The 15,326-nt window shown below is 38.4% G+C and overlaps 1 long non-coding RNA gene across 1 annotated transcript; it reads right to left on the reverse strand.

Annotated features, from left to right (window-relative positions):
* Positions 1 to 822: 822 nt before the first annotated feature.
* LOC136268926 (uncharacterized) lies at positions 823 to 14,487 on the reverse strand. Its single transcript, XR_010707146.1, has 3 exons — positions 14,376 to 14,487; positions 4,976 to 5,138; positions 823 to 1,427 (listed from the first exon to the last, which is right to left on the reverse strand). It is a non-coding gene; the product is annotated as an uncharacterized lncRNA (long non-coding RNA).
* Positions 14,488 to 15,326: the final 839 nt, after the last annotated feature.

Here is a 15,326-nt window from a genome sequence, read left to right on the forward strand (position 1 = left end):
TGGGACACCAATTAACCTGGTGATTTGTTCAAGTGACGGAATGGCTAAAAAGACAATGATACATGAATACATGCTATGTAATAGAAGAAAAGGACCAAGAACACTTGATTTACTTATCACAAATCTCTTTTTATTTATGCATTTTAGATTGTAAGAATATAAGATATTTATCAACAAAGTCATTTGTCACACGTAATTACTCACAGAACTCCATGCATTACTATATGATGAAGTTACTGTAGTTTGTAATGTATTAGACAGTAAATTGGCCATATCTCTGGAATGCTTAAAGATATTAAGCTATAATTTTAACACAAGGTAGATAAACACCCACGCAGTGCCTCATTTTAACTGTACAAGAGAAAATTGATCAATGTGTGGAAAGGATGATTTTCCAAAATTGAGTCACATAATGGACTTAACAATGCAATTAAGCACTAATTAGAAATTACCTTGTATACCTCTTTTATTTTATGGTTATAAAAACAGTGAAATCCACCAGTTTAGTTTGGAGGATTGATTGGCATGAGCTACTGTACAACAAAGGACTTCTACACACTACATACATGATTGTTATGTATGGGTTCATTGGTATAATGCACCTATCAATTAAACCATCATGAATTTTTCTCCTTTCTGCACCTTTTCAAACATACTTACTATAACATCTCTAACAGGCTGTAGGACCAAGTACAGACCTTCAACGCTTGTACTGTAAAGCCTAAATAAATAAAAATAAATAAAACCAAGTCAGCACAATAACAACTGTCCCTAAAAGTGCCTTATATATATTATCACATACTATGCCTCATGTGTGTATGGTTTAGTGAAACCTGAAAATCTTCAGTGCTATATACAGTCACAATACCATCCATTTACGGTAAACAGCAAAATCAGTTATGAACTATGAATAGTAACTATTTATTATAAGCACACCATTTATTCTGCATGTTCATGTACTCATGCAAAGTTAAATAAGTATAAGTCTTCTACATGAATTATTCAGCAATTACAGTCTCCACAGTCACAATTACCACAATCACATCCTCCGCAGTCACAATCACATCCTCCGCAGTCACAATCACCACATTTACATCCTCCGCAATCACAGTCAACACAGTCACACTTTCCACCTGAGTTTTTATACACTTCCCAGCCACAACATGCACAGTCTAAGGCATCACATGCATTGCATTTACCACCACAGCACTGACGAAAATCTTCTCTGCCAGGACAGCCGTTACAAGCACTAATACACCTCTCATCATTGAACCATAAAGGAGGAAACAAGCAGCAAACAATGCAATAAATCAGGCAGTTTCGGTCATCATCATGATATCTAGTAAATTGAGTTGCTGTAAAAGTTGGTCTCTGCACTTGATTGACTTCTGTATTGTCATGTACTGTCTGCGGTTCTTGGGTATAAGCTATATAATAGGAAATGTATATTTGGATTATGTTTTAGCAACTATCTCTTTAATAAGACCACCATATTATTGTATCAAGTCAAGTAGGTACCTCATCTCAGAACTTTAGGTTCAAAAGGTGGCTCTATTTCACTGCATACATATATTTATACAGTAACATTGGGACCAAAAATATGTATGGCCCATTGTACGTATTATATAAATGTAAGCAACTTGTTTTATACCACTGTGTGACAGTACATTAGCTACTATATAAAACAGGAGAAATTCAATGCGCTCAAGCACGTGTTTATATAATAATCTGAAGTGCAGTGAAAATCCTCAAAAAGCATATACATGTGTACTTAAAAATACACACAGGACACAATTATATGTAATTCCACTGTTTCATTTGTACTGGTGTATGATTCAATCTGTGAAATCACGACACCCCATCAATAGGACACTTTAGATAGGAAGTCTTGATATGTTCAGTTCCACAAATTACCCTATATACAGGTATCCGTCACCAGAGAGCTCAGGGTGGTGTAATTTTTAATTTTAAACATTTGCTTCTGAAAGGGTGGCTCGTCCGAACCATCTGAACTCCCCTGCCTATGCCCTTGAATTATGGAAATTTGGTTTGCAAATAGACAAACCATCATACATAGTTCAAACCATTTGTGGTTTAAAGTAAGCAAAGGTGTAGTTGCAACAAAACCACGCAAACACAATCAAAGTACTATAGTAGAACAAAATATAGTCACACAGAGTGTGCTGAAAATTTTGACATGGATTTGAACCAGGGACCTCTGCACCTAAACTCCCAGCCTCTAACCACTGTGACACTGTTGTCAGGTATCTACATCCATTAATTTTTGCAAACAAAAGTTCTAGTTGAAAAGTAGCTATTGGTTTAAAAGTTCTTGCCACTGAGCGTTGTAGCTATTAGTAGGTTAGCTACTTGCACACTGACATGGCTCTGTACTACTTTTGAGGGTCACATTGCATTATTTTAAATGTTGAATTATCAATGAATCAAGTACGGCATCATGTGATCAATTGTGCACATGATTCATGGTAAAAATGGTGAAAGACTGTTGGTTGAGACATATTACAAGGTAGCAGCTGCAATAAACTTGTCATACATGTGTCAGGTTAACACAAACCATAAAAAGTTGGTGTATATTTACATGATGAATGTTTTGTTTATTTGCCACATGTTGCGGGTATGTGATGTGTCGAATACATTGGAGTACAAGCCAAGTCTGAAGTCAACAGGACTGCATGACCGACTGTATAATTATATACCCGGAAGAACGTATTGCCAACTATAAGGGATTCAAATGTGGAGGGCTCCTGTCTGCTAAGAAGTTCAGTGAAGTTGGCTGTCAGTATAATATTATGTCAGTGTCTGGAAATGAAGTTTAGATAGTGTAATACAATAGGTTTATAGTTTTGATAAGCTGCATAAACAGTATTGCATAGGTTTTAGCTAGTTAGATACACAAACAGTATCATTTATGTCACTGCCCAAGGGCACATTTTGTGTATGCATCGTTTTCATTCAAACGCGGTTCAGGGGAAGTACCCCCAGAAATTTGTGCACTTCAAATCTGAATCCCCTTCCAGAAAATCCTGGCTATGCCCCTGTAATTGGCATACATCCTCAATAAAAGTACACTGTACTTGTAATTTTTGAAAAACTAATAGTATTTACATAGATACGCAAAAATAATTATGTGCTTTTTCAGTTTCTCTTTAGCTGACATACATTTCTCTGTTTCTCTGTTATGTTTTTACACCACTTTCCTACCACAAAATTGTGCACATTGATTTCACAGGCTTATATCTTTGATCTTTAATCTTAATAGTCTTGCTGACTATATACAATTCTATACACATGCATCATACCACATGTACATAAGCTGAATCACACAGTACAATAGTACTGTATAATAGGGACCACAGATGAGTGGGAATGGACCACAAAAAAACATCACCCAAAAACCAGCCTCAATTTTCCCTGATGACGATGTGACAGTATTGGTTAGGTAAACTATGCCCAAACAAACTTTGAGATCAACCTGAAACACTAAATTCAACAAATTGCTACAGAATAAAAAATATTAAACAGAATTTTCTACTGACTGAGTAACTGACTGATGCCTTCAGACAAGCGTAACTTGATAACGGCTAAAACTATGGGCTTGATTATTTTCACTGTTCGATGTCGCTTCGGCCCAACAGGTGCCTTTTGGCATACCGTAGTACATACAATGCATTCTTCATGGACTTACAAGTGTCCTCCTTTGTGGCCCATTCATCTTTGCTGACAGCAAAAGGTGTTTATTTGGCGGTAACACATGATGGCTTCCCTTTGTAACAGAAATCATCCGTATTTTTCATAGTGACTGGCTACTTTGATTGCAGAGGTACTTTTCGAAATGTTCTTGATTCATAATGCTGCATAACGGGTTGAACATAGCTGACAATGAAAGCGTAATGGATACTTCACTTTTCAGGTGATAATTGATAGGTGGCAGGTGCGGCACTATTTCTTTCTTTTTGTTGAGGTATGCATGGGTTCACCAGTCACAACAATTTTATTTTATAAAAAAAAGTTAAGAAACAAGTGTACAACAAAAGAATTGGAATTTTTCAACTACAGTAGGAACCATAGCACATTGATAAAAAGTACTGAAACAAGCTGGAGTAGTGCGCGATATTAAATTACAGTACAACAATAAGAAGTGCTATATCCCTACTGTGCTGTATATAACAGCGTTGAAACCGGGTCGGGTCATCCGGGTCATCCGGGTCACATTTTCTCCGGGTCATCCGGGTCTGACCCGGTTTACAAATTATCCGGGTTTGACCCGGATTGGATCACGTGAGACACGAAATTGTTCGTTTGACGACGTGGAAACTTATAAACGCTATCGCGTAGCTCTTTCGTGAGCCACGCCCACTTGTCGCGCTACCAACATACGCTCAGCCTGAGGGGTAGCTATTTTTAGTAGGTGATGACCTTTTTATTTTTTGGTCTTCAACCTACAGCTAGGCTGAAGTTGCAATATTTACTCAACACGAATCGAACGCTCAAAACGTAGCCTCGTTCGCTCGCTCGAGACTAGCCGAAACATAGCTCTTATCGCACGCCTCGGCTTTAATTAATCTGGGTCACATCCGGGTCAAATCCGGGTCTGACCCGGATTGCTATCCGGGTCAGTGGGTCATCCGGGTCAGCAGTAGTGACCCGGTTTCAACGCTGGTATATAACACTTCTTATTGCTTTAATATCGTGCACAACTCCAGCTTGTTTCAATACTTTTTATTGATGTACTATGGTCCCTACTCTAGTTGAAAATTCCAAATTTTTGTGACTTATACATATTATTACTGTATGACATTTGATGATTGAATTCGAGGGTCATTAGTGTATGGAGAATAATCTAAAGAGATAAACTACAAAATCCATAGTTATATATGTCCCTATAACTACATACAACACTTAGCCATACACATGTACTTGCAATCTTTTGTGCAACTTGATATATGCAACTAACCAGGTGGAGGATCATGAAAAGAATTTACAGTAGCTTGTTGTGTAATAACATCACTGGGAACATTCTGTTGTGAGGAGTGGTCAACAGTGTATTCAGGTAGTTCTTGAGGTGGAGGATGAACAGTTACAGGTGTGGTTGGGGAAGGATAATCTGACATCTTTATCTGTTCAATAGTAAAATAACATGAAAATCAGTTGGAAGATAGTTTGTATCCCATCCAAAACAGCTTATAGTTGTAAAAAAAGTGCGTGTCCAAGTAAAGCAGAGTCACTGCGACAAAAAGTAATGATATCATAATGCGACCATGTGCGAGTGTGCAAGTTGCAAAATTAATATTAGCTAATCAGATAATACAATGTTATTGTTAAAGTGTTAATGAGAACTGTGTGATGCTGCTAGTTGTTAAATGTGTGAGAATCTACATAAATGCCACACAAATTTGATTCTCAATAAAGCAATGTGTATAGTTTCTCTGATAGCAATAAATAATTTGAGTTTAGCTGCCTTTCCTTTGTTCGTAGCATTGCTGTATACAGGAAAGGCGGCCAGACTCAAACTATTTATTGCTATCAGAGAATGTATACATATTGCTTTATTGAGAATCAATTTGTGTGGCAATTATGAAGATGCTCACACACTTAAAAACTGGCAGCATCACATAGTTCTCATTAACACTTTAGCAATAACATTGTATTATATCTGATTAGCTAATATTAATTTTGCAACTTAAATCACATACCTCGCACATGGCCGCATTATGATATCATTACATTTTGTCACAGTTAACTCTGCTTTACTTGGATGTGCACTTTTTTACAGCTATAAGCTGTTTTTGGATGGGATTTCAATACTTTTTGTTAGAATAAGCATACACCATTGAAACAGTAGATGAGTTTCCATGGTTTTGACAGAAACCCCGATTACAGTGACAAAATATTAAAATACAACTGTAATTTTAGTGGCATACAACTGCAGTCAACTAACACCCATTTTAACTAGTAAATCCTTAGTAACACTTTGCCTTTCATCTTGTACTGTATTAAAACAATCAAGATACTCTAATAGAGCAGTCACAAAACAGCTCTAACACAGCAATCAAAGTTACAGCATAGTTACAATGTCTGAATTGTGTAGTTTAAATTACTAGCTATATTTACAGACTTTACAATATAAAAATACAGCACTTGTAGAAACATGACAGTTCTATTAGAGTGATTGACTGCTCTATTATCGTTAGTTTTTTGTGTTGGTATTGTTTGAGTAGTTAGTTTCTTGTGTCTGTATGCTTTTATTTTTGTACTCTGTTGTATGTATGTGTGCTCCAGTAGAGAAGAACAGTTCTGCCGACTACTGTGAGGATAAACAATAAATCAATCAATCAATAGAGCATCTCAATCTACTTCAAGCCTTGACTAATTCAAGCAGAGAAGCCACACCCCTGCTCATATCAGTACGAACTCTTGTGAAATGAAATGAGAATAGTAGAGAAATGACAAGTATGATAATGTACAGAGAAAATAGAGGGGCGCATACTTATGTCCTGTTGTAAATAAACACCTTTAAAATTTATATTACTAATAAATAAGCACACAGTGATCTTTGCGAGACTCCTAAGGTTGTTGTCTCATCGCCTGAAGGTTGTCTTTTCGTGTTGAAGGGATTTAGTGCCACTGAGACACAATTGGTGAGTTTAACTATACGTGTATTTGTGTTGTAAAACTTAGTTGTAAAAGGCAATTAGTGAGGTGATTAGAGCATACCATGTATTTGTAGAGTAGAGTCTCTATCATGATTATTAGACATTGGAACAGGGTGAAAATTTTACTGGTATATTTGGAGGCTGTAGCATATGTATATCAATAAATAATCCTTCATGATCACTAATCACTAATAGTACAGTGAAAACTAGTCATTATTCAGGTGTATGTAGGGACAAAATTTTCTGACCTAGCTTATTGAGGAGGTGGCTGCATTTTGCGGCCTTAAGCAATTGGTAAGAAGCATGCTGTTCTAACTGGCTATAGAGATGAATTTTGTGAGTGACAGTGTATGAGACAGTGAGTGCTGGCAGCAAGGGGTAGCCATTCTGTTAGAGCACCAAAGGCACTGCTTCAGATGTAGGCAGTTGGCTGTCAGCCCTAAGTGTAAAAGTTTTCACTTTTGGTCCTTACAAGCTCCTGATGAAGAAAGTGATGAAGTCATTATCCATAGGATATAGATATTTTCAGAGTATCCATTTCAGTTCTACTATATAGTAGCCAAGCATAAGATGAATATTACACAGCATTCCAGTGGTTTAGTGGTGACCACAACATTGCCTGAGTAAACTGTGGTGAGATTTCAGACTACCAGAAGCTCTGGAATGCCTTCAACACATGAAATACCAAATATGTAATGCCTGGCTTTCATCCACAGTAGACCTGTCTTGGTGGCCACTTGTACAGAAGGCTGCTTCTTTAAGAAGACCGACTTTTAAATTCTCCTGTGAGACATTTATATAGTTAAATCAGTTCCGTGCTAAAGCAGGTACCTGCTTATTATAAGCCAAGAAAATTTGGCCCAACAGTAACCATCTTACTGCACCTACTTAGCTGGTTTACTCAGGTACGGTACTGCCCAAGTACAATTTTGCACTCACTCGCACATGCAAGTTTGCTTGAGATTTTAAAAATCACTAAGGGGCATGGGAATTGTTTTGGTTGCAGTTCTTATGAGGGAAACAGCTGCCACACAGTCTTGTGAGTGAAACAGTTGCCACACCCCTTAATTATCAAATTTTAAAATCTTGAGCAAAATTGTGCATGCGATTGAGTGTGACATTGCACTGCGGCAGTGCCGTATATATGGTAGCCATATCAGATACTGCCTAGCAGTGACACATCATTAGTATTTAAGTCACAATGCGTTACTTTATCATCCTTCTAAATACAATCCCTAATCATTTTGTGTACAGAGCAATCTGCCACAAGGTTGGCCATAAAGTGACCTGAGTAAGGTTTCAATGTATATTGTTAACCATTAATATTGTTCACCATAGTAAACTGTACATACATACAGTGAAACCTCACTTAGCGGCCACCTCTTTAATAAGAACCACCTCATTATATTGGCCACCTCTATAGTATGTTCATGTTGAGCTGAATCCTGAAAAACAGCTAAAAATTAAAAGTGGATTTTATCTCAACAGGGTTAACATTTCAGCCAGCCAGATGATTATTGGTAACAGCAAAGGTGTCAACAACAGACACATACAGTTTGGCTCCATTACAAGTTCGGGAAAGGGCTGTAATGGACACTGCATTTATATGGCTTCCCCATAGGAAATGTATTGTGAAAATTTTGAATGGCTGTAAATATTATGTCAAACATTTGAACAAAATATTTTTAGTGGTTCAAGCAGTATTACAAATGAGCCAAATTTCAAAATCGTGTGTAATTGCATCCATGAGTTATTAAATGTTTTTGAGGATTCAGCTCAACATGAACATACCGTAGTAGGTCCCAAACATAGCTAAGCAGTACTTTATGACCTCATTAATAAGGCCACCTTGTTATTAAGGCCAAATTTTTTGGTCCCAGAGCTGGCCCTATTAATGAGGTTTCACTGTACTTATATGCATTTTTATTTTTTGTAACTCTTCTTCTTCAGGTTTACTGATGGGCACTATGAAGCATTGTTGACTGGTGCGTGCATGATGTGGTGACTTGAAACGCTAAAATGGTATGTAGCATGTCTTGTATACACATGTTGTAATGTGTTGTAATGTGCCCACACATCTTAGAAATAAAGATAATTGTATTCTCTATAAATACTCAGTTCCATTGCGCCACTGGGTTGTAAGTGGGTTGAGTATGGATCATCCAGGACATTTGGGTCACATTTTGTCCTGGCCAAGTGGATCTCATCCACTGACAGAATATACAGGATCAGATCACGTGTATAATATGTTTATTGCCACCTTCGCTCAATAAGCAGGTAGCAGTGTATCAATTCTCAACTTGGAATTGGCTTTTCGAGAGAGGTTGTCTTTCTATACTGGTGGCCATTAAGACAGGTTGTACTGATGGAGTGTACATACTAGAGATGCAATAATATCCTCCACTTAGTGTTGTTTGATAGTAATGCAATGGAGACTATGTATTGTTGCATTTAAATACTATACTATTATATTGCAACTCTAGCACATATTTATAACAGGAATGTTTGTTAACTGTTTAGACATACTGGAGCCACACCCACTCATCTGGATTATACCAACTTGTTGCCATTGCACTTACTTGTTATTACTCCCATCATGTTTGGATGAATATATGCATGTCGTCATGTGAGACTGCTACCATGGTGGGCCACTGGAGAAGATTTTCATAGCAGTTGTATCACAGTCATATTGTACAATTCTTACATTGTTACTGTGAAAACTGTTTGGTGTTCATGTGTCTTGTAATTACATGTGTAATTTTGTGTGGGGGTGCTATAAAATGCATGGTGACAATTGTAAATTATCAGGTGGTTTTGTATACTTCCTTTTAGGCTAGCTACATGTGCTAATTACTCACAGCTTTTGTCAAAAACTGGTAACCGCAGTTGTGCTCTGTGTCATTCTTTAAGCTGTTCCCTTAGAGAGCAAATTAGCTACATGGGGGCAACTACTTTCAAATCAAATGATGGCATGCAGCACACTGCTTTTGGCTACATGCACTGATTAACTGCACACAGCCCAGTTCATCAATAACCAGTGACTGCAGTTGTGCTCTGCATCATTCTTTAAATTCCAAGTTAAATTCTTACAAAGAGCAAATTACATGGGGGTGACTAATTTCAAACCAGCCATTCTCAAAAAAATATGTTTCAATCTCAATGAAACTTTTAAAACAGTTTAAAGACACATTTCCCTACATGCCAAGCGAGTATTGCAGAAAACAACAATATAGGTTTTGTATTTGGCCTCTAGGTCGACTGAGGACAACTGAAACTTCGTTTGGTACTGAAATTACGACTGTAGGGTAATGATGTATGGTGAAATTGATAATGTGAATCTTGAGGTGATGAAAAAGTGAAAAACTGAAGTGATAGCAGGGCAATCAATGTTCAGAATGCACAAAGGAACGCAAGGCATACAACTGCGGTTGCATCTAACTGCATGTGGAAAAAAAAAACAACGAAACCTCCCCTTTGATGTCGGCCACGAATTTTAAATGGGAAATCATCCCTGGTTTATTCACCCTGACACAAAAAGAACTCACACAACTTTCATTTCGTGACTTTCATCCCAGTATTTACTCACGTCGTGTGGCCACAATGCATTTAATTGGCAATACTGTGATTTGATCGGACACACCAGTTTTCAGTAACAGTGGCACAAGTCCTTGATTCTAGACAGACCAGATCCTATTTCCAGGGCACTTATAAGTGCCAAAATAGGGTCGGTGGCGCCAGACTATGCAGTGGCATGCCATTTTTACTTTGTCAGTCAGTCAGGTAGATCTGTTATAGCCTTACAAGTTCTGCTAGCAAGAAAGGTCTCAGAGGTGTTGAGCTGGGATTTTATGAAAGATGTGGCATTTGAATTTTTCCAGCTAAAGTGAGTGAACTCATCATATTATGCCAGTGTGCCTAGCTGACAGGACTGGCACAGGTTGTGGTTAACGTAAGTAACTGTGATATTTGTACTAAAACATTCACAATATAGTTCTAATGGATTGTGGACAAGTTTGTTGCAGTACAGTTGTTGCACATGTGATGATGCTTGATGAAAATACCTCCAATGATAAGTGGCAACTGATAGTAATATAGTTACGTAGCTTGTTATGTAAGCTATAGTATACCACACCGTATGTTGGCTAGCCCATCATTGGGTCATTAGCCTTTTGTGCAATCATGAATGATTTTGAGTATTTCGTGGGGGCCTGCACAAAACTATTCGAGGGCATCGGCATTAAGCTTGCCCTCAGAATAGACCAGATCAATACTGGCAGATGTAGGACAACATGCAGAAGAATGATGACCCCTCAAACACAATGGCTGATCTTAATACAGAGAATTAAGCAAAGTCTACATCTCATCCAGTACAAACACCAACCATAATTCATTTCCTACTTGTCAGTCAACATACATATGAAAGTTAGTTTCTTATACACTGTGGTTGCAGTCCAGCAATACCATACCTCCACAAGTAGAAAAAAACAGAGAAGAGAAGCAGGTCTCTCCCCTTCTCATCATAAGCACGTCTCCTCTCTTGCTCATTAGTTACAAAGCACCAGGACAATGGTAGGGTCCACAAACCAAAAAATCAACTTTTACAAATTGATCCCCCTACCATTGTGGGATGTCATGGTAGTATCCCATTGCTAGATCCACCATGAAACCAGGCACGATTGTTGTCTTCACAGAAATATAGCTCTTTGTATCGCACAAGATGCCTACCAGCCAAGACAAGAAAAGTCAAGTATTTTTCACAGTATTGTGATAAGGTTGGGTGCATAGTCTGTCTATGCTGTAAGTCTGGAAAGGATCTGAGACTTCTCACTATCTGGGTGATGAGTATCAAAATTTTCTGCAACATTTGGGAATTACATTGTGCCTTCTAGCCATTTCCAATGTTTCTGCAGCCACAATTCCCATCAATGATGGGCTGGAACAATGGCAAAAGATGTCCCTGGACAGTTGGTGCCAGTGGTTGTCAATTGTTATTTCATCGATACCCTCCACACATCATTCAAAACTCTACACTACTGCAGGCAGCTAAATCGTCCAAAACTGACTTCACCTCTCATGTTCCATGCACAGTGACTTCAAATCTTTACTAGATCACCCTGCAGCACCATCATGTTGCAAAATACTCAAAAATAAACTTAAAAAAAACATGAAATCTTTCATTTTTGAATCAAGCTAGGCGGGGCTCCTGGCAAGCTGCTGGAATACTACATCATATGAAATCACAGAAACGATGACTGCTACTACTGCCAAACATTTTGGCCCATCTTTTATCATTACTCTAAACAAAATTAGGTGATCAGTGCGACATCAGAAGTGCCGTAAGGGAATTCAGCGTCATTGAGAGAATTCTGTGAAATGAAGCTCAAAATTTTGACGCTCCGGCATCACCTAGACAGTGAGAAGTCTCAGATCCTTTCCAGACTAACAGCATAGATAGACTATGCACCCAACCTTATCAGAATACTGTGAAGAAAAGTTGGCTTTAGAGAAATTACAGTGTTGGGACTGGAACCAGGTATTACAATGAATCATATTCTGGCAGAGATGTAGGCTACATGCCACAGGTAGGTCACCTGTATAGTACAAGATTAACCACAAAACAGAAAAATATTTCACAGGATATTGGACTGATTTCTGAATTTACTGCTTTTGAGTTGATGATATTTTTTTGGTGTACTACACCGTATGTCATCAGAGAATGAATACATTATCTAGATGAGCTGTTGGAGTTACCACTGCTTCATAGAAGAGTTAGTATTGAGGTATGCTGTGATTGTATACAGTGTAAGTACATTATGTTGAATTGTGTTATGTATTCTAGTGGTGGTCAACAGAGACGTGTATCATTTGCTGTAGCACTACTCCAGGAACTCCTTAGAGGTAACACGCTAATGTACAATTACAGTGATAAATTCAAGATTAAGTAAATAAGTACGACTTGTTTTTTTCAATTTCTGGAGGCATGGGTGCCTCCACCACTGTGGCTTACAAGCACCTGGCCTTCCTCCTATCTTGTAAGTGGAAATTACCCTACTGTAGGATGATGAGCTGGCTTTGCTGCCGTCTTGGCTTCTCCTTATTGCACTCTGCCATCATGTGCATAAGGGGTTCTCGCTCCTCCTCTGGTCAACCCTTTAAGGGTCATGTTCCAGCATCAGTTGACCTTGCACTAGGGGAGGCGTGTCTTGGGGCCATTTAAACCCCACTCCCCTTTTTTCTTTTCTATTCTGTGTTCTGTATGTTCTGTTCCAGTAGCTCTGTAGGTGTAGGGATAGGCTAAACCTTTTTTATAGAACATCTTAGCGTAGAGTAGAGTGTGGTGGATGGGAGTGCCAACTAGGGCCGGTTCTTCTTTCTTTATTAAAATAAAACTTAAATGTGTCTGTGTCAATCTCAAGATAGGGTAAGGAATTCCATTAAATGGTCGTCTCAGGGAAAAAGGAGTTTCGATAGATTTCTGTTCTTGATTGGCAGCGAGAAAATTTTAAATGATGGTTAGCTCTAGTGCTTGGAAAGAATGGAGATGGCAAGTAGTGGTGTGGAACAATAAGTAGATTATTTACTAATTTGAATAAAAGGATTAGTGTATTATTTTTGCATCGATCTTGTAGAGTTGGCCAACTTAACTGATGTAGGATTGCGGTAATATTGTCGCAGTGGTCTCTTCGCCATGGGTTGTTTGTGACAAACCATGCAGCTCTGTGTTGGATCATTTCAAGTTGGTTGATTGCATTGTGATGGTAATTGGGTTCCAGATACTTGTCTTGGCTGGTAGGGCAGCTCGAGTTTGAAAAAATGTGCTTTGTTTTGTGATTTTTGGTAGAAAGCAGTCTTATGCTGGGAAGCAGTCCTATGCTACAAATCATTTGCTTACTGCTGTGTGTACTTTTTAACTATAACAACTCTAGATAAGATCTGGTTAAGTAGCAAGTTTTATCCGGTCATTTGTGTGGAGCACAACATTAAAAAAAAAAAATCTGTGAAGGCAACAATTGTGCTTCCAGTTTCATGGTGGATCTAGCAATGGTATGCTACCACAATGGTAAGGTGATCAATTTGTAAAGTTTTTTTTTTTGATTTGCGGACATACTATTTACGGCAGCCGTAAGTGGTCCGGGGGGGGGGGGGGGGGGACCGGTCGTAGCATGACAGACCCTAACAATGGAGAATGTGAACTGTGATAACTGTTGATCTAGCTATGCACTATACACCTATCAATGTATGGCCAACCCCCTCCTCGGGCATACTATTATTATTATTATTATTACTATTATTGTTTACTGAGCAGTCAGCCCTGCTGGTGTGCTCAGGAATTACATAAACACAAATACATTAGGTACAATAATATGCATAACATACATGGGGCTATAGTAGGGATTTGACACAGCCGAATGTCAAATGCCCCAAAACCTATCGTGTCAAATTCCCAGTGTTGGCCCCAGTTGCAACACAGGGATTTACTCGGGATTTGACGTAGCATAGAAAGTTACAGCAAAAATACTTTGCAGCTTAATGAACGATTGTCAAATGCCCCATAGTGGGGCAGCACTTAGCTACGCCCGATGGGGGGGTTAATAACAACATTAATACACTAACCCCAGGGGTTTACCTATGATAACAATAACATCGATCGAGGACATCGATAGGTGCATATTACACAGAGTACTACATGTACATACGTACCACTATATCAAATCTTAGTACGATCGAAGATATAAGCTTCGTTATCGCCGAGCTGCCGAGATTGCCACTCACTCCACAATAAATTTCTATCTGGGTGCAGGGACTTTGTACCTTAAACATAAGGTTATGACGTCGTTAACAATAACAATTAGTGGTTATGACGTCAGTAGTAAAATCAATTTTATGATGGAAGGCGCTTATAATCGATAAGCGCCATCCCAGGAAACAAGCATATTAAGGGTCTGGGTACGAGAGACTATATAAAGATGATGGTGCAGATTTTTATTCACACAATTGAAGGAAGCAAGACGTAGCTAAGTGTATCACTCACTTTATATGACAGATCTAGAGAAGAGTGTGGACAACATTAGCTATCTCAGGATGGCTTGTAAAGTGTATGTGGCTATAGCTATGTGTATATAGCATATGTGTATGTGCATAACAGCCAATGGATCTTCCTCACTCAAATTGTTGTCATTATAGCTAAAGTTGATAGCCAAGCATAATATAGCAGCTACAAGAGGGCACCCCAAATGACAAGTTATGGCCACCAGACGGTAGCACTATCATGTTGGAAATAAGTTTAGTAGCTATTGCTGTGTTCTTTAAAACAGTTGATAGTGAAGCAAAATAGTTAAGGGTGTGTGAGCGGCTAAATATTTTGGAGGTTACAGTTGCAGGCACTGCATGGTGACTATAAGTCCTGCTAAGCTACAGATCTTGGTTTCTTCAGATAAATTATAATGTTAGGCCAACAAAGTTCTTCACACAGTATAGACATATGATCAGAGATAAAACACCCTCACTGCCCTATTTTGTGTGCACTGAAGGCAGCCAATGTGTTGATTGAGAAGAGGTGGTTCTCACACTGGTACACAAAATACACGATAAAATCAATGACTCCATTAATAACTTAAGAAGGGAAACATGAAGACTTTTGTGATTGCACCC

This window comes from Dysidea avara, chromosome 10 (genome assembly GCF_963678975.1).
Source record: "Dysidea avara chromosome 10, odDysAvar1.4, whole genome shotgun sequence".
Classification (NCBI taxonomy): Eukaryota; Metazoa; Porifera; class Demospongiae; order Dictyoceratida; family Dysideidae; genus Dysidea; species Dysidea avara.